This window comes from Peromyscus maniculatus, chromosome 15 (genome assembly GCF_049852395.1).
Source record: "Peromyscus maniculatus bairdii isolate BWxNUB_F1_BW_parent chromosome 15, HU_Pman_BW_mat_3.1, whole genome shotgun sequence".
In the NCBI taxonomy this organism is placed as follows: domain Eukaryota; kingdom Metazoa; phylum Chordata; class Mammalia; order Rodentia; family Cricetidae; genus Peromyscus; species Peromyscus maniculatus.
In genome coordinates this window covers 33,875,237-33,898,751 of record NC_134866.1, presented here as the reverse complement: position 1 = coordinate 33,898,751, position 23,515 = coordinate 33,875,237, and the positions used below count along the sequence as shown (strand labels likewise).

The following is a 23,515-nucleotide window of genomic DNA, read 5'->3' as shown; positions in this document are numbered from 1 at the left end:
TGCTTTCCTTGGAGATGCCATTAGAGATGGCAGTTGGCAGACGCCTCACATTCTCATGATTCATCCTAAAGAAATATGCTGTTGGGCTGGTAGCTTTGGAGATATTCTGGGAAAACCAGGAAGGAAAATGAGGCCTTCCTGGCACAGATTCCAAGGAGCACTTTATTTTCAGCCGCGTGCCACAGCTTCTGAGAAGCCTCCTGTGACTTTCCCCGGCATTGTCACTTTGACGAGACCAAAACACTTTGCAGCATACTCTCTGGTATGCCTCTCTCCACATGGGATTTTAATTATCATTCCATGTAGTGTGTTAGTCTCTGCTTCCAAACTAGGGGCTCTTTAGAGATATGGCAGCTTTATCCTTCTCCTCCCCGGCTGGGCGACTGGCCCGTAAGAGGCTCTTAGCTCTGGTTCTGGAGTGAATTTGGTCTCTCGTCAAGCCCAGGGATGGGAGCTCGGAAGACTGGCAGGAGGTAGAGTTTCTCTGATTTTTCTCTTCTAGGAGCATCTGAAACAACACCCCTATATTTAGATTTGTCTAAAGAGCTTCAATCTGTTGACAAATCCCTCCTCATTCTCATTTTCTCTGAAAGGAGAAATTTCCATTTCCTCTTCTTCACATTTCATCTCACTGGAAAAATATGAACAAGTAGGGTGTAACTACTTAGGATCTAGAAACACCCATCATGCAAGATTTCATGGGGAAAAGATGAGTTGTCTGAGGGGATGATTTACATTGTTGTGAATACGTTGTAAACATGTCTTTGAATTCTGCAATTTGCTTGAACATGTCACAGATTTGAGTGGCTGTGACAAGAGAAGGAGAGTGTGAAGAGTTCTACAAGCATGGCTGAGCAGTGATACCAACTCTAAACACAACTTCCAGCACTCTCATGAAATACATGTAACAACTCACTCACAAAATCTTTTCTTCTTGTATATGGTGGTTTGGGGTACCCATCTGCTCTGAAGGAACTAATCTATCTAGATGATGCACATCTGGGAAAACCTTGAATTGAGATCAACAAGGGACAAATTATCATACACACACACACACACACACACACACACACACACACACATATACAATATTTAAGAATTAGAATGACAAAAATGAACTTTACTAGAGAACACATGCTTTGAATCACAATGAAAGAAAAACATTTAAAATTTATTTAAAAATTAAAAAAAGAACCCATGTTCTTTCATTAAAAATAAAAGCAAATAAAAGTTAGCCCTTAGATATGCTGTTAAAAATGAGTCCCAACCTTTCAGGTGGTAAAAAATGAAATAGCTGCTTAGAGAAAACCCATCAGTTTTGAGAGGAGTGATGAACAGATATGAAGATTAGAAAACAGAGAAGAAAATTCAATACAGTGTTGGGTAGAACCTGGGGCTGTATGGACTGGGACAGTCTCGGTGGTAGTCATCATCGCTCTGAAAATAGATATACAGGGTAGCACTTAAGGATGGAAAAAGATACAAATGTTATATACATAAGAGTACCAGGATGTTTTGATTTCAGAGACATAGTTCATAACTACTATAGAACTCTTATGCTTACCATGATCTGGCTTCCTGGCCTCATGGCTCCTTAGCTCAGGTGTGTGTGTAAAGAAATAGAAGTTAGGGTCAAGACAGAAAGTTGTAGAAGAAGAAAGACCACCAGAACCAGATATGGTGGCACATGCCTGTATTTCCAGCATTTGGGAGGCTGAGACAGAGTGAGACAGACAAGCAGCTAGAAATTTGAGGAAGCCCATTTCCTTTATGGCATGATTGAGCTGGTGACTCAGTTTTGGGCTGGATCCTATCTAGTCTTTTGTTAAGTAAAATCCCTGTGTTTTAATTCTGTTACGATTTCTGCTACTTGTAACTAAAACCATTTATAATTTATACATTATTTTGATACAGACCTGCAATAGTCTGAGTTTTTCCCTTCCAACATTTATGTTTAGACTAAATTCCCAAAGTCTTATATTCATGGCATTTGAAGGTAAAGCCTTTTGAGGATAATTAGGAACAGACAAAGATAATCCAGGGTGGTGATATATTGTGTACCCTAATAAAATTTTCCTGAAGATCAGAGAGACAAAGGAACAAACCACAGCCACCACCTCTTACTCACCAACTCCTCAGCCTGAAAAACCCTCAGCTGATAGGCCTCTAGCCAAATAAGCTTACTCTGCTGAAAAGGCTTCTAGTTTCTGTCTCCTCACACCTTATATACCTTTCTCCATCAAGCCATTAAAGGCATGTGATTCCCAGGTACTGGGATTAAATGTGTGTGCCACCACTACCTGGCTCTATTTCTCCTCTAGACTGAGTCAATCTCATGTAGTCCAGGGTGGCTTTGAACTCACAGAGATCCAGATGGATCTGTGCTTCCTGAGTGCTAGGATTAAAGGTGTGTGTGTCACCATTGCCTAACCTCTCTGTTTAATCTAGTGGTTTGTTCTGTTCTCTGATCTTCAGGCAAAGTTTATTAGGGTACACAGTATATCATCACAATCCAGGTGAGGTTCCACGACATAATCGGTAGCTGAAGAAGAATAGGAAGGAAGAGGAGGAATAGCAGTGGTGGAAGAAAAAGGAGATGATGATGATGAAGATGATGAGGTAGAGGATGGTGGTGAGGAGGAGGAAGAGGATGATGATGAGGAGAGGACACATGGGCTAGCACAGGTGATCTCTTCCCATGTGGTTCTCTGGCATGTTCTGATACAGCAAGAAGACCCTCAGTAGACACTGACAGAATGTTTCCAGAATTGTAAGAAGTATATTTATTTGCCTTACATATTACCTAACCTCAGGCACTCCGTTACAGCAACAGAAAAGAACCCAGAGGATTATATTATTGTTTGCTTCTCATGACTTTTTAATTTCACATTATAGAAGCTCTTACATGGTAATTAAAGTAACAGTTTAGAAGCTGGAGAGATGGCTCAGTGGGTAGGAGCAGCCACTACTGGCTGCTCATCCATGTAGCTGGAAGTTTGCCTGTGTCCCAGCTGGCTGGCGGTCAGGATAAATCTCTCCAACTTGAATCCCCCAAGCAAGCACACAGAGGCTTATATTAATTATAACTGCTTGGCTATTAGCTCAGGCTTATTACTGACTAGCTCTTACATTTAAATTAACCCATAATTCTTATCTATGTTTAGCCATGTGGCTTGGTACCTTTTCTCAGTTCTGCCTTGTCATCTTGCTTCCTCTGTGTCTGGCTGGTGACTCCTGACTCAACCTTCCTCTTCACAGAATTCTCCTTGTCTGCTTATTCTGCTTATACTTCCTGCCTGGCTACTGGCCAATCAGCATTTTATTTATCAACCAATCAGAGCAACACACATTTACAGCATACAGAATGACATCCCAGAGCACATCTGGATGACTTGGGTTCCATTCCCCTCACCTGCATGGTGATTCACAACCGTTCATAATTCCAGTTTCAGGGAATCTTCTGGCCTCCACAGATACTGCACACAAGTGGTGCACAGATATACACACAGGGAAAGTATCCATACACATAAAATAAAAATAAATAAATATTAAGAAACAATTTAGTCAAATATAAGATGGCTTAATCTAATGAGAGTAATAATGAAGACATTTGGATGTTATCATAAGAAAAATAAACATAAATTAATTTAGCACTAATAAAAATTCATTATTAATTCTAGGCTAATTATCTATAATCCATACATAATATCTAGCTCAGTTATCATTTTTCTATTTTGTATCAATGTCAGTATCCATAGCAAATTTTGAAATGATGACATCTGCAGGTAAGTCAAAAATATGCTTACATAAAGCAATAACATATTTCTGTCTATTTAAACAGATAAAGCATTGGTAAAGGGCAATATAAGGGTGAATTCTGGAAAAGCAGGATCCCCAAGTAATCAATTACTGATTCAAGATATCTGTGGCAAAGGGATGCTGACCCAGGGTCATAGTCCTTTCTCCACCCTGCTTTGCTGTTGAGTGGAGACAAGGGCATAGAATAAACCCAGGGAGCTGGGGTATTGAGCAGGAGAAAATCCTGTAAAAGGCCAAACCATGCTTATTAATGAGAGAACAAGTCTCTGCATATTTGAACCTCCAGTATATGTGTATTTTCTCAAGGAGTGCTTACTCATTACCCATGAATGCTTGGCATCAGCACAGTAAATACAGTACTGAGCTCCCGGATGCTGGTGTTGAGACAACGGTTGTTCTTAGGCCAGCACGTTCTCCTTCTGAATGAAGGCAGTCTCAAGTGTTTAAGGGCGTATTAGAGGAAGGCTATTACTCAGTGACTGAAAGCCAGCTGCACTGGCCTCCAGGACAGTTTATGCTTTTCCAGCTCCCCTCTCTTCTACCTTTGGCATGCCTACAAGCCAATGAAGTGCTTTTCCTGAAATGGCAATCACTATTAAGTCCATTAGCCGGAAACCAAAATGTTTTCCTAATTGTTTAAAGTCTCATTGTCCAGAGGACGTTACCACTGATTGGAAAAGGAGGAGGAAACAGTCTCAAGTTCATGATGATTTTCCTTTTTATAAACAAAGTCAGATGAAACCAACACTCTCAAAACTGTCATATTTACTTCTCTAAATTTCTGGCAGTTCCTTGTCTGGGTTATTTTGTGCCCAAACACTTCTGTTTTGTTTATTGCATTTGCTGATCATTATTTTCCCCTTCTTCTTCCACCTCTCATATTGTGGTTTTGTGTCTTTGATTTTTTTTCAACAATTTATTAACAACCAGTATTTTTAATACAAGATCTCAAAACCATCCCTTTGATTTGTTTGTTAAAAATATTCATTGATTGATATCAGGCACAACGATGCATCCTGATAATCCCTGCACTCTTGCAGAGGCAGGAGGATCAGATGTTGAAGAGCATCCTCAGTTGCATACAGATTTTGAGGTTGACCTGAACTACATGATACCTTGTCTCAAAAAAAGGCTAGTTGATTTAATTCCACTCCTTGGATTTGACCCTCTTGCCTTCTTTTCTGAGTAGCTGTGTCAGCTCATTTGAAGTGTGAACTTCCCTTTTCAATTATGCTTTTCCTTTATTTTTGAGAATTTTATACATGTATACAATAAAATATGATCATATCCACTCCCCATTTCCCTTCTCTAGTCCTTCTTACTCCACAACATGACCTCATCCCAACATCATGTTCTTTGGTCTTCATATTTTTATAACCAGCCACATCCAATTATTGCTGCCCATAAGTGTATGGGAGTGGGGCTATTGACTTGCGAATGGGAAGCCTGCCAGTGGCTACATCCTCCAAAAAGAAGGAATGATCTTCCCCCAGCAATTATCAACTCCCAATAGCTCCTCAGCAAGGGATGGGGCCTGGAAGTTTTTGCCCTATCTCTGCTGGAAGTTTGGATTGGCTTGATCTTATGCCGCTCGCGTGCAGACAACCACAGCTGCTGTGAGTTCATGAGCGTGCTAGCCATGTCATGTCCAGAAAAAAATTCATTTCATAGTACCCTTCTTCATCCTCTTCCTACGTTCTTTCAGCCTCCTTTTCTGAGATGTTCCCTGAGCCTTGTTATATGTGGGAGTTGGTCTAGAGCACTCAGCCTCTTACTCTCAGCACTTGGACCATCTGTGTGTCGACACTGACTGCTAGCCACTGCAAAAAGAAGTGTGAAATGCCAACTGTACTACGTTTCTGGCTTTTGTGTCCCTAGTAGACAAGAGCTCCCATCCTGCCCCGAACTTCCCTTCTGGTCCAGAGAGAGAGAACTCCCTAGTTTCTAAAACAGTGATTAGTTCGTAGTTGGAAGTGATGAATATTTCTTAAATTAGTGAAAAATTTGGAAGCTTTTTATATTTTATAAAACATTCACTTTATTTACATAAACACACCTAAATAAAAGCCACTTAAAATGATTTGTTGTGTGCCTTATTGGGTTGAGAATATGCTTCTTGGTTAAATCATTGCTTTTTGAAATGAATCAGAAGTGTTACACAACTTTAGGGCCAAGGAGAAAGATTATTTTATTTATAACCTATATGAGTCCTAACACATATGGAAATATCTAATATAATATGCTTTTTAACTTTGATATTTCCAAAAGGGACCAATGTGTAAAATGAAACCTTTTGTGTCATAATATGACCATATTTTTACACTAAATGAATTGCATTTGACTCATTAAAGACTTAAAACAGGAGATTCCTTGTCTAGGATGTTCTGACAGATTTAAGAAAAAGGATTGAAAGGCCACAGAGTGGATTTAATCATATTGTAATGGTATATTTAGTAGGCAGCATTTACATTCTCATTCTTCATTAATTATACAGCTTACTACATGGAAACAAATCATCATATTTGATAATATGAAATTTAATTTCATTTGATGATTATGATAAAGCACAGACCCTCAGGTTTGCATGCCTTTTCCATTGAGTTGACATTTGGATACTGTCAGGTTTTTAAGTGCTTTGAATTACATGTTGGATTCACTGCCAAAATACTTGAAAAAATAAATAGAGATAAACCTCCTGATTCCAATTTAGCAGTAATTAGGAAAGAGGATGGCCACTTACCAAGCTATTTATCATAGTAAAAATGCAAGTGTTTTTCAAGTGTGATTATTATTATTTTTGATGCTTATTAATACAGGATGCCATATGTGCCCATGATTTTTTTTGTGTGTATCTTAAGTATTGGATAGTTCTTCAGTAAAATAAAACTACAGAGATGCGTTAGAGATCTTTACAAAATAACCCATGGGCAGAAGAATAGTTTACAAAGACACAATGATGTAGTTTGGTGATTATGTGATTATAGTTGTAGAGGAGCTGTCCAGAGTGAGAGCATCATGTGCTGCTTCCTTGGAGTTAGGAATGAGAATGCAGAATTAGCTAAATTAAGGAATTCTTCCTTTTGCTTTTGTGGTCCCCTTTATTTGGTGATGTGTGAATGAATTTTTGCTGTTGTTGTTAAATTTGTTTTCTTATGTTCCAACTTTGTTTGACGATCTCATAATGTGGCCATTTGCTTGAAGGCAGAGATCAAATAGCTCAATCCATATGACGCAGCAGGGAACCAGTAGGCTCCTAGGCTTCTAGGATTGAATCGGGCAGCCTGATAACATATTTTAGTTTGGAAATAAAGAGATGTGCCAGGATGGATTAGAAAATAATTTGTGAATGCTTTCTCCCTAAGGCTCTGATGACAGAACAAGATGTTACATTGGAAAGGGGCATTCTGCCTTGGGAGAGACACTTCTTGAGCTGTTTTCATGTGAATCAGGGCAAACCAGGCAGTAAGTACTACTGCCACTGCATGCCATCTTCTGCCATGCCCTAAGTGCTTAGTAATTCAGTTCAACCTAACAGCAAGTCTATGATGCAGGCGCCAACACCGTCCCCATCCTGCAAATGAAGAAATTGACACATATGTTAAACAGGGTAAGGGGTGGAGCTGGTATTTGATTTCAGAAAGGCAGGTGCTCACAGAGACTGATTCAAAGTCCTCATTGCATGTTGTATAAGACGCCTCACAAGTACCAAAGTAATTCAAAATCTTTTATTCCAGAGAAAGATCTTATGCACCATTATTTTAAAAATGTTTTTAATGGAAATAGAATTACATCACTCTCTACCTCCCCTTTCCTCCCTCTGTACCCCCTCCCAGGTACCTTCTTGTCAAAGTCTCTCATGCCCCCCCCAGTTGATAGCCCCCTTTTCCTTTGATTATTATTATTACATGCAGCCACACACATACACACATACACACACAGTTATACACAAACACCCCTCACCAAAGAAGCCTCTTTTTATAGCAAATGGAGACCATCATAGAAAGCTACAACTGCACACAAGGCAGAGATCAACAGATCATGGAAAGCCACGCCCCAACAGAGGCATCTGTACTACAGCTTCTGTACCTATGACACAGGGAACATCATAGAAAAGGGGACAGAAAGATTGCTAGAGCCAGAATACCAGGAAGTCTTCTGTGCAAAACAAAAACAAAAACTCTCCTAGAAGTAGCTGCAGAAACAAGACCAAACAACATCATATCAATGGCCACACTAATGTGGAAGGGGGAAATTTCATGGGGTTCTACCCCTAGAACAAGAACTACAGGCAACTAGTGACTGCTTGGAGAAGGCGATTTAGCCTCTCCCAGGGGTGAGGCTCTTTATTGGTTGTCCAGTGCAGATTGGTCAGCCCTGAAAGTGTATACATACAACACAGAAACAGACTTAGGAGGATGAACACTTTTTGTTTCTTTGTAAGATAGAATGCTATCAGATGGGGAGGCCGAATCACTACAGAACGTCTGTGTATATAAATAATGCACTTAATTTACCTATTTACCTCATAACAGCTTGTGTCCTAACCCCTACAGCCTGCACACGTGTATGGCAAAAGGGATCAAGGTTACAGATGCAATTGAGATTTCTAATCAACCCATCTTAAAATTGGGAGATTATCTTGGATTATTCAGGTGGGATAAACTCATCACAAGGATCCTTACAAGAAGGTTGAGGAGTCAAAAAAAGAATCAGCGGTAGAATCATGAAAGGTGACAGACACTTGGCCAGCCATACAGGCTTTAAAGATGGAAGGAGGTCCCAAATCTGGGATGGCAGGCATCCTGTGCAAAATGGGAAAGGCAAAGAAATGGATTTGTCCCCCAGGACATTCAAAAGAATCACAGCTCTGCTGACTGATTGTTTTTGGTCTAGCAAGACCCATCAGACTTCTGGCCCTAAGAATTATACCATCATTTTTGACTCAGAGTTGCTTTCATTAGCACAGTGAGTGTCAGACAGCTGGGGTTCTCAGTAACTGAACTGCACTATATGATAATGTTGGTAGATGTTTACATTCCAGTCAGGGCTGCCTCCTTGTGCACACACTGCACATTTTACATGATGTTCTGCGCTAAGTAGCAATTTGCTACAATGGACATAGAAACATTTGCTTATTCGAGTGGGACTATTTTGTATATGTTTATGTTGCCCGAGTGAGGTTAAATATTTGCTATAAGTGCTTAATGGCTGAGCCTTGGATAATTAGAGGATGAGGAAGGTGATTCACTGTTGGTTGTCCTGGATCACTTAGATGAGTGGTGGACTTTTGGGGACTGTCATTACAGCAACAGTGCTCTAAGGAACAGGTGACAATGTTTAGCATAAGATGGAAGAAAGGGCTTTTCATGCCACCCAGCACCAAGTCTAGCAGTATTCTAGAACCAGAGGATTAGGATAGTTTTTTTTTATCCTGTTTATTTTTTTTCTTTTATTTTACAATACTATTCAGTTCTACATAACAGCCACAGATTCCCTTGTTCTCCCACTTCCTTCCCTCCTCCCCTTCCCCCCAGCCCGCCCCCCATTCCCACCTCCTCCAGATCAAGGCCACCCCCGAGGACTGAGATCGACCTGATAGGCTCAGTCCGGTCAGGTCCAGTCCCCTCCTCCCAGATTGAGCTAAGCGTCCCTGTAGCATAGTTTTTTTTCTTTTTTTTTGGTGGGGAGCATGGACATTAGAGTCTCTGAAGTTGACATCTTTTGGAATGATAGCAATTGAATACCATCAAGAAACCTTGTAAGTATGGTTACATTCACATACCCATACATATCATCTTATACTTATGCATATTTCCTACTCTTTAAATAAGAGCATATCATATAAGTATTAAAAGACATAACTGTCAGTCAGATGGATCAGGCCTGAGCCATCAATAATTATGATATTATTATTATTATTATTAAAGTAGACTATTAATATCTTCATTAATTAGTCAATAACATTTATTAAACAAATACTGTGTACCAGGTACTGTGCTGTGTGCTTTACATGCATTTCCTCATTAATTTTCAACAACTGTGAACTAGATTTCTCATAAGCTTATGGTCTGTGAATGTTTTCAAGTACAGGTGGGCAACTGTGGGCACCAGATACTGTGAAAGAAGATTCTCACTTTAGGGGTACACCATAACAGATGGCTGAGAGTCCTTCTGGGTTCTGGTAACTAAGATGCCATCAATTCACAAACAACTGCTAACCCACACATTTGGAGCATCTACTCATGTTTCCAGGAACCATATAAAACTCATTTTGCTCTCTCACATAGAGTAGTAGTTGGTACCTTGGACATTGTGAAGGGAGCTATTGCATGCTGGTCTTGCTGTACCCAATCAAGCTCAGAATAGCACTGCTGTGTCTTCGGTACACTGGGGCCACGATTAACAAAGTTATAAAGAAGATCAAAGGTCCATAGAATCTCAAGTTTTTTGAAAATTCGAAAGTTTTTCTAAGTTAGAGATTTGTACTTGATCTTTCAACCTTTTCTCATAGTCATCTCTGAACTACAATAAGAGCTTTGAACAGAAACTTTGTACCAGCCAGATGCCTTGTAGCATACATGAGATGTCAACACTAAACAATCCTCAGCTAATTTTATTGTAGAAACAGACTACTCAACTCGTTATTAATTCATTGGTGATTTTGGTGGGGGGGGGGTCAGAAATCATTCTAAGTGACTAAAAAAATAGCTGTTATGTTTTGAAGGAATACTCATATTAAAAAGTAACCCAGGTAAATGTGCTATTAGTGCTATAATGGCGATAAGAACAAAAATGGTCACATAGAACACGAATAGCTTTCAGAGCTAGAGGTGATACCTAGCAGTTACAGTTCACCTGGGCTCCAAAACAAAACAAAAAACAAATGGGATTTCACTAAACAAAGAAGAAAGAAAGAATATTCTGTGCAGGGTGGTGATGTACTCTGTGACTTTGTTCTCTGAAGTGAATAGTGCATTACAGACCCAGGGGCTGCTTTAGTAGAACAGTGGTGGGGATTGTATCTAACTGTGCTGGACTGGTGTGTCGTTATGTGTGAAATGAGAATGTTAAGTGGGGACATTGTGTAACAAGCAGCTGGTAATAGGAAGATGCTCTCACACAGAAGTTAAACTCAAGATTTTGTCTGAGTATAGCTCACCCTTTAATTTCAAGTAATGGTTGATTATTGACACAGGGAATCTCCAGGAGTGAATTCAAATTCAGGTGGATTATAACACCTTGGCAGATAGTGTTTCAAGTACAAAGTGAGGTGAAGCGGGACTGCAAACTGGTCCAATCACATTGGAAACCAGTGTGGAGAATTCTTTTCTTTTTTTTCTACTCATTTATTTTTGTTAAATATGACAGCATAAAATATAATAAGATAAAACAAAAATAATCACATCAAACACTGGACGAAATAAACTAACAAAAGGAAGGGAGCCCAAGAGAAGGCTCAAGAATCAGAGACCCACTAATTTACACATTCAGGAATCCAGTAAGAAATGCTAAACTGGAAGCAATATTTTAAGCACAGAGGACCTGATGGAAACCTATTCAGGGCCTGTGCTTTCTACTCTGTTCTCTATGAGTTCATATTAACTTTGCTCAGTTGAGTTAGCTTGTTCTGGTGTCCTCCATCGCCTCTGGTTCTTTCACTCTTTCTACTTCTTCATCCATGGGGTATACTTAGCTCTGAGGGGAAGGATTAAATGGAGATATCCCATCTAGTGCTGAGTAGTTCAAGGCCTCAATCTCTTTGTAATGGCCGTGGATCTCTATATTTGATGAGAACACATTTCTGTTTTTTTTCTTTCATTTTTCTTTATTAAGAATCTTTCTACTCACTCCACATACTATCCACAGATCCCCCTCCCCCCTCCTCTCACCCCCAGTCCTCTTTCCCAAGCCGTCCCACATCCCCACATTCCCCAAATCGAGGTCTCCCATGGGGAGTCAGCAGAGCCCAGCACACTGAGCCTAGGCAGGTCCAAGCCCCTTCCCACTGCACCAAGACTGTGCAAGGTGTCACACTACAGGCACCGGGTTCTAGAAGCCTGCCCAGAGACCAAGGACAGATCCTGATCCCCCTGCCTGGTTCTCCCTAACCAGTTCGAGTCAAACAACTGTCTTCCGTGTCCAGAGGGCCTAGTCCAGTCCCATGGGGGCTCCATAGCCACCAGTCCACAGTTCATGGACTCAGTATGGAGAATTCTTAAAGAGCTAAAAATAAATCTGCCAACTGACCCAGATACAACAGCACTCTTTGGCATATGCCCAAAGGACTGGACATCCTCCTCCACAGATGCTTACTCAGGCAAATTGATTGCTGTTCTAATCCCAATAGCTAGGAAATAGAAACAACATAAATATCCTTCAAGCAACAAATGATAATGAAGATATGGCATGCTTACACTAAGATAAAATATTACTCAGCTATAAAGAAAAATGAGTCATGAACTTTTCAGGTGAATGGATGGAACTAGAAGAGACCATATACAGTAAAATAACATGGACCTAAAAACATTTAGTATGCTCTTTCTACATTGAGGTTCCTAGCTCAAAATCTTCAGATGTGACCAAATAGCATGGAGTAACTAAATAAATCAAGAAAGTAAAAAGAGACGATTATTGGGGTCTGGGGTGTGAGGAGGCAATAGAGGGAATAGTGGGGGTACAAGTGACCTGATGGGGCAAATGGGCTCAATTGTGAAGGGGGAGAGTGTTAATTATAGAAGGACAGAGGACAGTAAAATAGCAATAAGGATGTCTGAAAAAGTTATAAGGAATCCTGTCATTAACTATCTACCTAACGAAACCTATAAGACATGCAAGTCTGTGTCTAAATATATATATGATTTTAATGAACTTTTCTTATCTGGTTGACAATGTTCCCTCCAAGACCAAGAACCAAAGACCACCTAACAAAAACCCCAATACAGGACATGAGAAGCCCTCTTTTGGTTTGTCCAGGCCTATCCAAGAGACTCCCCAAACATACAGCCTATTGCTATTGCTATTACCTCTTCAGTGGTAAGTCCCTATAGATGAAGACACCATGCACTTCACAAACAAGGCCCGCCCGTAGATCCCTGAGCTGGAACTGACCTGAATGCCTCCTCCTTGAGGACTGGCTTTCATGGTACCAGAGGGTGCCATGAAAACTTCTAAAGGAGGGAGGCAGTCACCAGTCCTTCCCAGTTATGATGCTGATGTACCACAATTGCCTCCATGTCACGATAACTCTAACGGTGCAGTAGCTGTAAGCATACTTTGATGGTAACCAGCAGCTCTCTAATTGGCCTTAATGCCCGCTCAACAAGAGGAAAACCATGCCTGCTGGAAACCCAGCCAACTCTCCAGGGCTAGTGAAGTCCTGGGTCTTGGAGGAGAACCTGCAACGGCCACTTTACTAAACCAGGACAGTCCCTAACTAAATTATAAATATCTGTCCTTATAAACCCAGATAAGAGTGGTCCTTGCCCCCTATCCAAGAAACTTCTCTTTGCCACAGAAAGCCACACCAATCAGTGTACAAAGTTTTGTAACCTAATCCCAATGGATACATCTATAAAGAACGTGAGAACCTAAGGCTCAAGGAACATTGAGGAAAAGGGTGTTGAAAGAATCTAAGAGTCAGAGGATCAGAGGAGCAAGAAGTGTGCTGGGAGATTGTTGTCTCCAAGCAATGTCAGAAGCTACATCCATAAAAATCTCACCAGCATGACTGCCTAAACATGAGATGAACAATGATGATGTCGGTAGACATCATAACATGGCTGTGTGGCAGACCGAAGCTCAAGAGATCTCAACCCTACACAATACAGGAAACCAAGGAAAACTGAAATCAGGAGAAATAATCTTTCCCAGTGAAGAGCACACTAATTGGTTATCAAATACCAAGTGGTCAACCCTGAAACATACTTACAGATAACATTATACAGACTGAACATGTTGTATTTATGTATTTAAGAATACACACATACTCCGGGCGGTAGTGGCGCATGCCTTTAATCCCAGCACTCAGGAGGCAGAGGCAGGAGGATCTCTGTGAGTTTGAGGCTAGCCTGGTCTACAGATCGAGTTCCAGGAAAGGCACAAAGATACACAGAGAAACCCTGTCTCGAAAAACCAAAAATAAAAAAAATAAAAAAATAAAAATAAAAAAGAATACACACATACACACACACAGATATACATACATACATATACTTATGTAACAACTACTAATAAAAGAAGAAGCCATGGATGTGAAAGCAAGGAGGGTTCTATGAGAGGATTTGGAAGGAGGAATGGGAAGGAGCAATTTGTGTAATTATATTATAATCTCAAAAATAATAGGAATAGTTAAAAAATACCAGTAAAAATTCAATGCTCTGAGCTTTCCTGCTTTAAGTAGCAGAACAGTAGTCCTTTGATGAGATAAATGTCAACATTCCAGCTGGTTTTGTGTCAACTTGACACAAGCTAGAGTCATCAGAGAGGAAGGAGCCTCAGCTGAGGAAATGCCTCCATGAGTTCCTCTTTTAGTGATCAATGGAGGAGGGCCCAACCCATGGTGGGTGGTGTCATCCCTGGGCTGGTGGTCCTAGGTTCTATAAGAAAACAGGTTGAGCTAGCCATGGAAGCAATCCAGTAAGCAATGTTCCTCCATGGCCTATGCATCAGCTCCTGCCTCCAGGTTCCAGCCCTGCTTGAGTTCCTGTTCTGACTTCCTCCAATGATGGAGTATAATCTGGAAGTGTAAACCAAATAAACCCTTTCCTTGACAATTTGTTTTTTGGTCATGGTGTTTTGTCAGAGTAATAGAAACCCCAACTAAAATAGAGGCATTCATTTAGAGAGCCCAGAAAACCCACACACCTTCCCCTGGGTCATCCTGTGCTCCTTGCTTTCAAATAGAAGAATTTCATGTGTTTCTAGTATAAAATCTAGTCTTGTACCACATCTAGTTTTACCTTTTTCTTTTTTCTTTCCTTTCTTGACCTCTGTAGTGGAGATATATGCTAACTTTATCTGGGGCATATTTCTGAAGTTTGGAAATTGAGTATGGATTTTAATGGAGACTTACTGGAAACGTATGGTGGTATTTTATTTGTGCTGAAATGTGATTTTATTTGTATGTTAATAATAAAGTTGCCTGAGGATTAGAGCTAAAAGCAAGCCATTTAGCCGAAGTCTGGCGTTGGTGGCACATGCCCTTAATCCGATCATATGGCAGGCAGAGTCTGTGTGTTCAAGGACACAGCCAGGTTGGTGACACACGCCTTTAATCCAAGTACCAACCACAGAGACCTGGAGGTCTGTATAGACAGGCAGTGATGAGGAAATCATGTAGTTGGTTTTAAAGCCAATGAGAAGGTAGAACAGAAAGGCAATAAGAAGACAGGTCACACAGAAGAAGGTCTTTCTCTCAGGGGAAGGATGGCAGTGATTGGTAAGCTAAAGGCTATTCATTAGTGCTCTGATCTCTTGGGCTTTTAACTTGGTATTTGGCTCTGTGTTTCTTATTTAATAAGACCATTTAGAATTTCATCTACAGAAACTGAACAGATAAAAAGGAGAGAGAACATTCTATTACCTTGGTTTTTGTAATATCAGGTTCCTCCCAGACCAGGATTCAGAACTCCGCATTCAGACATAGCTCCGATAAATTCAGTATCTCTAGGCACCCATCATTTAAGTTGCTTATTAAGAGTGGAGTAACAGGTGATGAGCAATTCCCCGAAACTAGATAGACACAGAGAATAGTGAAACCATTTCTTCTTCTCACACCACTTGCTGGGAGTTTATTTTAAAAAGTATATAGCCTGACACTAATTGTGAGTGAAATAAGACATCAAAAGAATCTTCTTAATTAGCTTAAATAGTGATCATTACCATCAGAAAATGAGTCATTCAGAAAACACACGTAATTGCACTCTTCCTGTGTTATGGGAAGCCCAGAGACTGAGGAGCTACATTATGGGGGAGGAACAGAGTAGACCATGGTAACATTCATCATGACGAAGAAATGCGCTTTGCCATTACTGATTGTGGCATCTGACATGTGCCTAAGTGAATACAAAAGTGTTTTGAAACCAGGAGGTTGGCAGGATGTCCTGTAATTTCATACCTGCTTGACAAAAATGAAACCAAGGAAGTGGAACTTTTGATACTAGTATTTAGGGTATCATCGAAATTTAGGGCCCAATGCTAGGCAAACCTGTTAGAGAGACTTGGGTTTCTCCTCAGGGACATTTACCATCCCTTCCAATGCTTCTAACTGCATAGTTTTCTTTTGAAAATTTTTCTTCAAGGGGTTGGAGAAAGTTGTTGTTTCATATTTATATCTACGTGTGGATGTAAATAACTGCACATCTTTTAGGGGATACTTGAACATTAATTATTTCCACAAAATTACAGAAACTGTTTTTTTTTCTTTGAATTGTAGAAATTAGTATAAAAAAGGGGGAAGGTGGATGAGACCATAATTTTCTTGGTGCCTTAAAAAAAACCCCATCTTGGACATGCTGGGCCCCAGGTAGAACAGCTATGAGCAGGTGTGGTAGCAGATACCAATGGAATCTTTGAATGGTGTTGAATGTGAAGGGTTGATTTACAAAGTTAATTAAAAGAGATCAGTTTATGGAGTACATCCTATATTTTTTGAAAAATTGGAGATGGACACTTGGAGATTTATAATGAACAGAATTGTCATTTTAGTTTAATCTAAGCAAATAAAAAGTCATTTTGATGTTATTGCCTATTAAAATATCACCTTGGGTAGTATTTCTTGTGTGTGTGTCTGTATTACTATTATTATTGCTGTTTTGCTATAGGATCTAGTTATGTTTCCAGGTCTTGAACTTCTGGGCTCAAGTGATCTTCCAACCTTAGCCTCTTAAGTAGTTTGGGCCACAGGCTTGTGCCACTATACCTAGAGTTAGGGATTTGGGTAGTTTTTTTTATTTTAAATTAAAATTTATTTTATGAGCATGAGTGTTTTGCCTTAATGTATGTCTGTGTACCATGTGTGTGCCTGTGGAGAACAGAAAAAGACATCAGATCCTTGGGAACTTAGGTTAGAGATGGTTGTGAGCCACCTATGGCACCAGGAATGGATCCCACAACTAGTGGTCTTAACTTCTAGGCAGCCTTTCAGTCCCTAGGTGAGGTTTTTTTTTTAAGTTTTTTTTTTGTGCCATAAGCTTTTTTTTTTATCAGTCTTGTGAATTTTACTCTTTACAGAGTAACATTTTAATATATAAAATTAAATACTTAAAAATTTAACGTAGAAAATTAATACGATTGAAAGATATTTATCAATATACTTACAGTTTTATGCTGTATGTTTCATGAAGGCATTAAATGTAAGACTTGGTCCACAGGCTTGTCGACTACATAAAACGTGGTAGTGATGAGTTCAAATTATACTTCAACACAACTGTAAGAGCTCTCTCCTGTGGCATGAGAGTTCTGATGGAGGGAAGTTACAGTACTCAACTACTGCTGTGGTCATTATTCTGTATAATACAAAGAAATAGTGCATTTAATTAGGAGCGAAAGGAGCGAAATAGCATACATCCTGGGCTACCACACTTTTCAGCTTTCGGAATCCTGTGACTTCAGACCGTGTGGTGTTGACTCTAACAGCTCCAACTGCAGCTCTCCATGAAGGTTTCAATTGTGGTGCAGTGTTGGGTTCCATCACCCCAGCTTTTAAGGTTTAATTTGCTTACTGTTAAGCTGGGAGATACACTGAATACGCCATGAAGCTACTAAGTAGAACAAACGATGTAGCACATATTTAGTCAAGAGCACAGCAAATGACTTCACATATATTTAATCTACAGGGAAATGCATGCTTTAAAGGAAGTTCAGCCAATAGCAGCTCACAACAGGTATTCATTTACCAACTGTAAGAAGTCTAAGGATGATATAAAGTGACACATAAATCATTTTACAGGGTAATATGGTTTATTAGCTCCAAAAGAATTTGAGAGGGGAGACACGTTGTAAACTGTATTTTACTCTGAATATCTGGAATATGCCATGAATCTACTTGTCTAAAGTTAAGTAATTTATTAGTATATTTTAATTGTATAAAATAATGAGTTGCATCATGACTTTTTCATACTTAGAATGTACTTTGATCATGACTTTTTCATACTTAGAATGTACTTCGAGCATATTCTTGTTGTCTAGTGTTTTAAGCCTCAAGATTGTAAAACAACTTTACAAGAATCAGGTATCAAAAGGCAACTCAAATACCAGTGGGGTACAATAACTTGTCAGGGCTTGTACGTAGGCAACATTATAAGAAAATGATAGAGTTAGTGAAGATCTTGTCTCCCCCTGTGCAAACGTAGGAGGAAGAGACAGGCAGGGGAGCTCTTTGTGAGTCCCACTGGAGGCAAGGTTCAGTCTGCATGTGAACCTAATGCCGCTTCACCCTCAAAACCAGAGCTGGGTGCCAGGATGGCTTCAGGCACTTAGCTCCTTACCTACAATGAGCTAATGGAGAAGAAACATCAAGTGGCTTTCCTCGGGGAGAAAGGTCCTTAAGCCGTAACTTTGCAGGTTGTCAAGAGGTGGCTGGGCTTTTGGAACTTTGACATTGAGCCTTCTACAAGCAGATACATTAATTTCAGTCACAAAGCCACAGTAGTACATTTAATGACCTTTTTCTTTTATGTAACAATAGGTCTGTGTATGATGTACACACGCTCAGCTTGATGAAAGCTGCTAATTTCTGTTTTTGGGTTTGGGAAGCTACAATTGAGTGTATTCAAGATTTGGAACTCGCTTCTAGGAAAAGCACATGACTGTGGCAGAGGCCAGATGAGGACGGCGCTCCATCAGAAGCACCTCTCATTAAGGAGAGAAGGACTCTCTCCCTACGGAGAAATTTATTGTAGGTGCCTCACAGAGACCACATGTTCAGTCACATGGTATGTTTTGTGAAGCCAGGTGCATTTTATTGAAAAGATGCAGTGCACTTTATTATTGTTTTCCTCTTCGAATAAATACCAACTTGTGGGGCTCGTCTTTCTTTCACCCTTTATAGTTGTGGCGAACACCAGAAAGAGTATAATTTTCAAATGTCATGGAGAGTGGCGTAATTGCCATTGCCAACTGCATTACAAATAAGCATTTTCTCTTTTCAAATGGCTTATCTTGCTACATCATCGTGCAAATGACATACACATTGATCTTACCCCACATGATTCTATAAAACGCATAATAGAGTTTTAGAGTAATTTTAGTATTATAGACGGTTTGAGGGGTTAGTACAGAAAGTACTCTCAGTTGGATTCTGTGGCTCTTAATTTATATTTACCAATAGAGAGTTTCTGCTTTTCCTTTTCTAAGCACTTTCTTATTTTTGACACTATAGTGTGCTAAAGTCATGTCTTCTATATTTTCCTCAGTTCTAGAAGTCTGTGTCCTTACACAACTGTTTATTTCACTAAATACTGACACAGGTTGAACATTCTAAAATACCCGAAAATCTGAAATACAGAGTTCTCTGAAGTCTGATTTTGTTTTTTTGCATACAGAGTTTTGGATTAGGAGTGTGCTGCTGGCTAAGTCAATACAAATATTCCCCAAATCCAGAAACTGCTCTAAAATTGCAAACAGTTCTGGTATAGACATCTCAGCTACATACTGTGGAGGAAATCACAATATTGGTGCTAGATGAATTCATTATTGTTAGGGTTTGTTCCTCTCAGATTTTCTCAAATGAGAGGGAAAAGAAATGCATGTAGCCATACCACTCCATATTTATGCTTACATGTACAAAATTACATGTATATGTACATATGCTTATATCCATGCCCACATTCATCTATATCAATCTAATCACAAGGATACTGATATCCATATTTTCATCAGTTATCAGGTGGGTCACAAAAGACTCCCCTCTTGCTCTCCTGTGAACTCTCACTGCAACACACAAGACTCATGACCCACTTATTGTTTGATTCCCGTACCGATGTGTGTTAGCATCGGAATTGTGAACATTTAGCCCTGTATCCTGCTGAGAAAAGACAGCATAACCAGTTAGAGTGCAGTACTTATGAAAGGTCTTTGTTCTTTGTCTTGCAAACTACACTCATTTTTAAATGTTTAGGTCAGGCTTTTGACCTACACTCTCCACCAGTGAGGTTGTTTCATATGTTTATAATATGTGTATGTTTTTTTGTCATAGTCTGTCTGTGTTTCCTCTTGGACTCCCTGGAACTTCTAAATGATTAGTTTTAAGGTTTCATATATGTATAAGTTCACTGTCAATTCTATGGATTTTGACAAATGCATATTTCTGCCACAACAGTATCATATATATAAATGTTGCTATCCAAACACTGCTATGTGCATCACCCACTCAATCCTTTCCCTTCTCTTGGATGCCTGGCAGCCAGTGATTTTTTTCCACACTTTGCTATCCAGAATATCATATAAGTGCTATATATATAGTATTTAGAACAATTATCAATGGTCACAGAGCCTATGCTTTCTAAGATATCTCCAATTACAGTTTTCTCAAACACATGTTGTGATATATAGATACAGTGCAAAGAAATGGAAATATCTAAAGCATATCTTATTATTAAACATTTGAGTCAAAATATGACTGCAACTCTGCTGCCCAGTTGTTTTTCAAAACAGCCAGTTAAAATTTAAGGTTAAATGTATTATTCTTTTTCTAGTTCATTTTTTTTCTCTGATTTGTACTCCAATGCCCATTCCCCCAAACTAAGCTTAAGCTCTTGTTAAAAGGAACATTATAACTGCAAGTTATAAAATATATTCAAGTGAGGACTTGCAGTTTATTTCACCATCAAATGCTGCATGATGTCTGTAATCTACTGATAGAACACAAAAGAGATATGGAACACAAATTACATAAAATAGATACAAAAAATTGCCACCAGTTGTGATGATATCCATTTAGCCAGACCCAGTGGACACTCTTCTGTCCTCAGCCTCCTTGATTTCTCATTAGTGTTTGAACAGGTGAACACTCCCCACTTACGGAACCATTGCTCCCATTGGCTCCAAGTCCCTACATTTTCCTATTTTTTTTCCTCTTCTGATCCTGCTTCCTATATCTCTCTTGAGATATTATTTAATTCTAGACACTCTTCTCCATGATTAGCCTCTTATCTAAGCGATATTTCTCGCTTCCCAAACCTTTAGATGAGTTGTGTTCTTGTGATAAAACTTCAGCTTGACCTAGCTCTTCATCTTGTTCCCTACTTTTTTTTTTTGAAATCTCAGATATTGAATTATTTTGATCAGCAAGGCTATTTTGCAAAGTAAAAGTGCAAGTCCTTAAACCCTGCTTTTTTCCCAGTGGCTTTTAAGTGAATTCTTATGCTGAAATTAGCTTAGATATTTCCTGCAGGAAATATCAATGCGATCCTAAGTCTTTATCAGGAAGTTATATCCACTTATCATTGTTTTTCAACCCCCTTCTTGGACTATGAATTAGCTGCAAACAGCCTGAGATAGATCATCTGTTGATAGGCTGGTGGACAAAAAATATTTGTTTTGGCTGCTACAGGAACTCCTCTAGGATTATTGGCTATTTTGTGTCTGAAACAGGTGGACTTTTTACTGTCTTAATTCACATTAAATTAAAGTAGATAGCTTTGTATTAGCAGAGGATTTTCAGCCTTGACTGTGTCCTGCAATTATACTGAGAACTTCAAAATGTACTCATGTTTAGCTTGCTTAACTATTCAAATTCTGTCTTTACGAAGACAGACGTATTTTTTCAAAGATCCTTTGATAGGAACATGTTACCACAAGGTCTGAGAATTACTGACATGTATAATAGAGTTATATTTCTATCAGTTACATTTAGTATTTGATTCTGTGTCACAATCCTAATAATGTCCTTACCACAAAAACATGGTTGGAAGAATAAATATTTTAATCTACCTGTATTAGTCAAATTTCTCTAGAGGAACTGATAGAATGAGTGTGTGTGTGTGTGTGTGTGTGTGTGTGTGTGTGTGTGTGTGTGTGTAATTTATCAGAGTGTTTTATAGGATGTGGTCCAGCTAATTTGACACTGGCTGTCTCCCAACAGAAAGGCCAAGAATTCAGTCGTTGTTTAGTCCATGAGGCTGGATGTCTCAGCCAGTCTCAGACTACTACACTGGCTTCTGGAGAAAGGAGGTTCTAACCTCAGGGATGCCTCAGAAGCAGGCTGCATGAACTTGCCAGGAGAGTGAGGACAAGCAGACAAAAGCAAACACTTCCTTTTTTTCCATATCCTTTAATGTAGGGTGTCATCAGAAACTGTGGCCCAGATTTAGGGTGGGTCTTCTGACCCCAAATGATCCCATCAAGAAACTACTTCACAAATGTATCCAGCTACTTGGATTTTAGTTGATTCAACATATAGTCAAAGTGATAATTAGAAGTGGCCATCACATCACCTGATGTGACTAGCACTTTTTTTTTTTTTAGGATTTATTACAATTTTAACTCCAACTCTGGCTCTCAAGCTCTCCTTTAAAAATAATTTCCAACATTTTTTCACCATTGGTGCCATTTTTTTTGTTCTCTTAATATATGAATATGCCCAACACTTGAAATTCATGTTACTGATGATGTTGATAGCAGTGTTTCAGAAGCCAGGCAGCAGGACCCAGTGTCAGCCGATCATTCAACTTTTGAAAACATATTTGACATTTGTACTCTTACTTGTTAGACTCAACCCCTTGAAAAATCCCAGGGTTCAATCATGCTGTGCTCACCTTGGCATTGATGCTGATGAAGATGATAACTGTGACCCTTGGCTGCAATCACATTCTACAAATAGGTCACACACACTGTCTAAGAAGCAGAACATGAGTCTGGTGAGTCATTTTGGAGGTAAAGATGCTTTTAGCTTCCTAACCTTCCTAATTTTTGGTTGGATTAAGAGCAGATGCTTAAAATCAGTCTAAAACTTATCTTTTCAAGCCATGTGTGGTAGCTCATAGTGTTCATACTTTTCCAATTAGATTTTTCTGAGTTCATGGAAAAGCCAATGTTAAAACCATCACCATTAAAATGAATTCTTTAAAAAAATGTGTGGTATTTTTGTTTTCAGCTGTTTATCAGAAACAAAGAATTTTTTTTTTTTAGTTTTAAATTTGAGTTGACATTTCTAGGCTATCATGTTTTTGGATATTATGCTATGTTGTTGAAAACTGAAATACTCAAGTTCAAATTAATGGGGGCAAAGTTATATAATCAATGATTTCTTCACATACTGGTGATTTATTTGGTGTTATAAATAATGTACCGTTCAGAAGTATTTCAATCCATAAAAGGCTATCTTGATTCCATTTGTGAATAGCTCTAAGAGACAAAGTATTCCACAGCAATATATGCCCCAAAACTCAGCATCATTTAAAAATCAATATTGCATCTTTATCATAGAGACTGAAGTTTCCTGCACTTTACTCAGCAAAATATAATTCTCCTGCATGAAAAGCTGGAGATCAAATAGACTCTTGCCTTTGGCAGATGTTATTATAATCACATAGTAACGAGGAAATGAATAGGAAATGGTTCCTTAAAAACAATAGCTAAAGACCCAAAGATGATTTAGTGGGTGATTTTTGTGTTCCTATTATCCACTGATAATGAGAAAATAGCTGGGATATTCATATCATCTTCAGGATTAGGTTTCCATGGGTTTAGAAGGAGG

The 23,515-nt window shown here is 39.1% G+C and overlaps 1 long non-coding RNA gene across 1 annotated transcript; it reads right to left on the bottom strand.

The window, feature by feature from the left end:
* Nucleotides 1–355: 355 nt before the first annotated feature.
* Nucleotides 356–17,315, bottom strand: LOC143268758 (uncharacterized). The gene is made up of 4 exons (XR_013044882.1): nucleotides 17,137–17,315; nucleotides 15,401–15,549; nucleotides 3,413–3,476; nucleotides 356–631 (listed from the first exon to the last, which is right to left on the bottom strand). It is a non-coding gene; the product is annotated as an uncharacterized LOC143268758 (long non-coding RNA).
* Nucleotides 17,316–23,515: the final 6,200 nt, after the last annotated feature.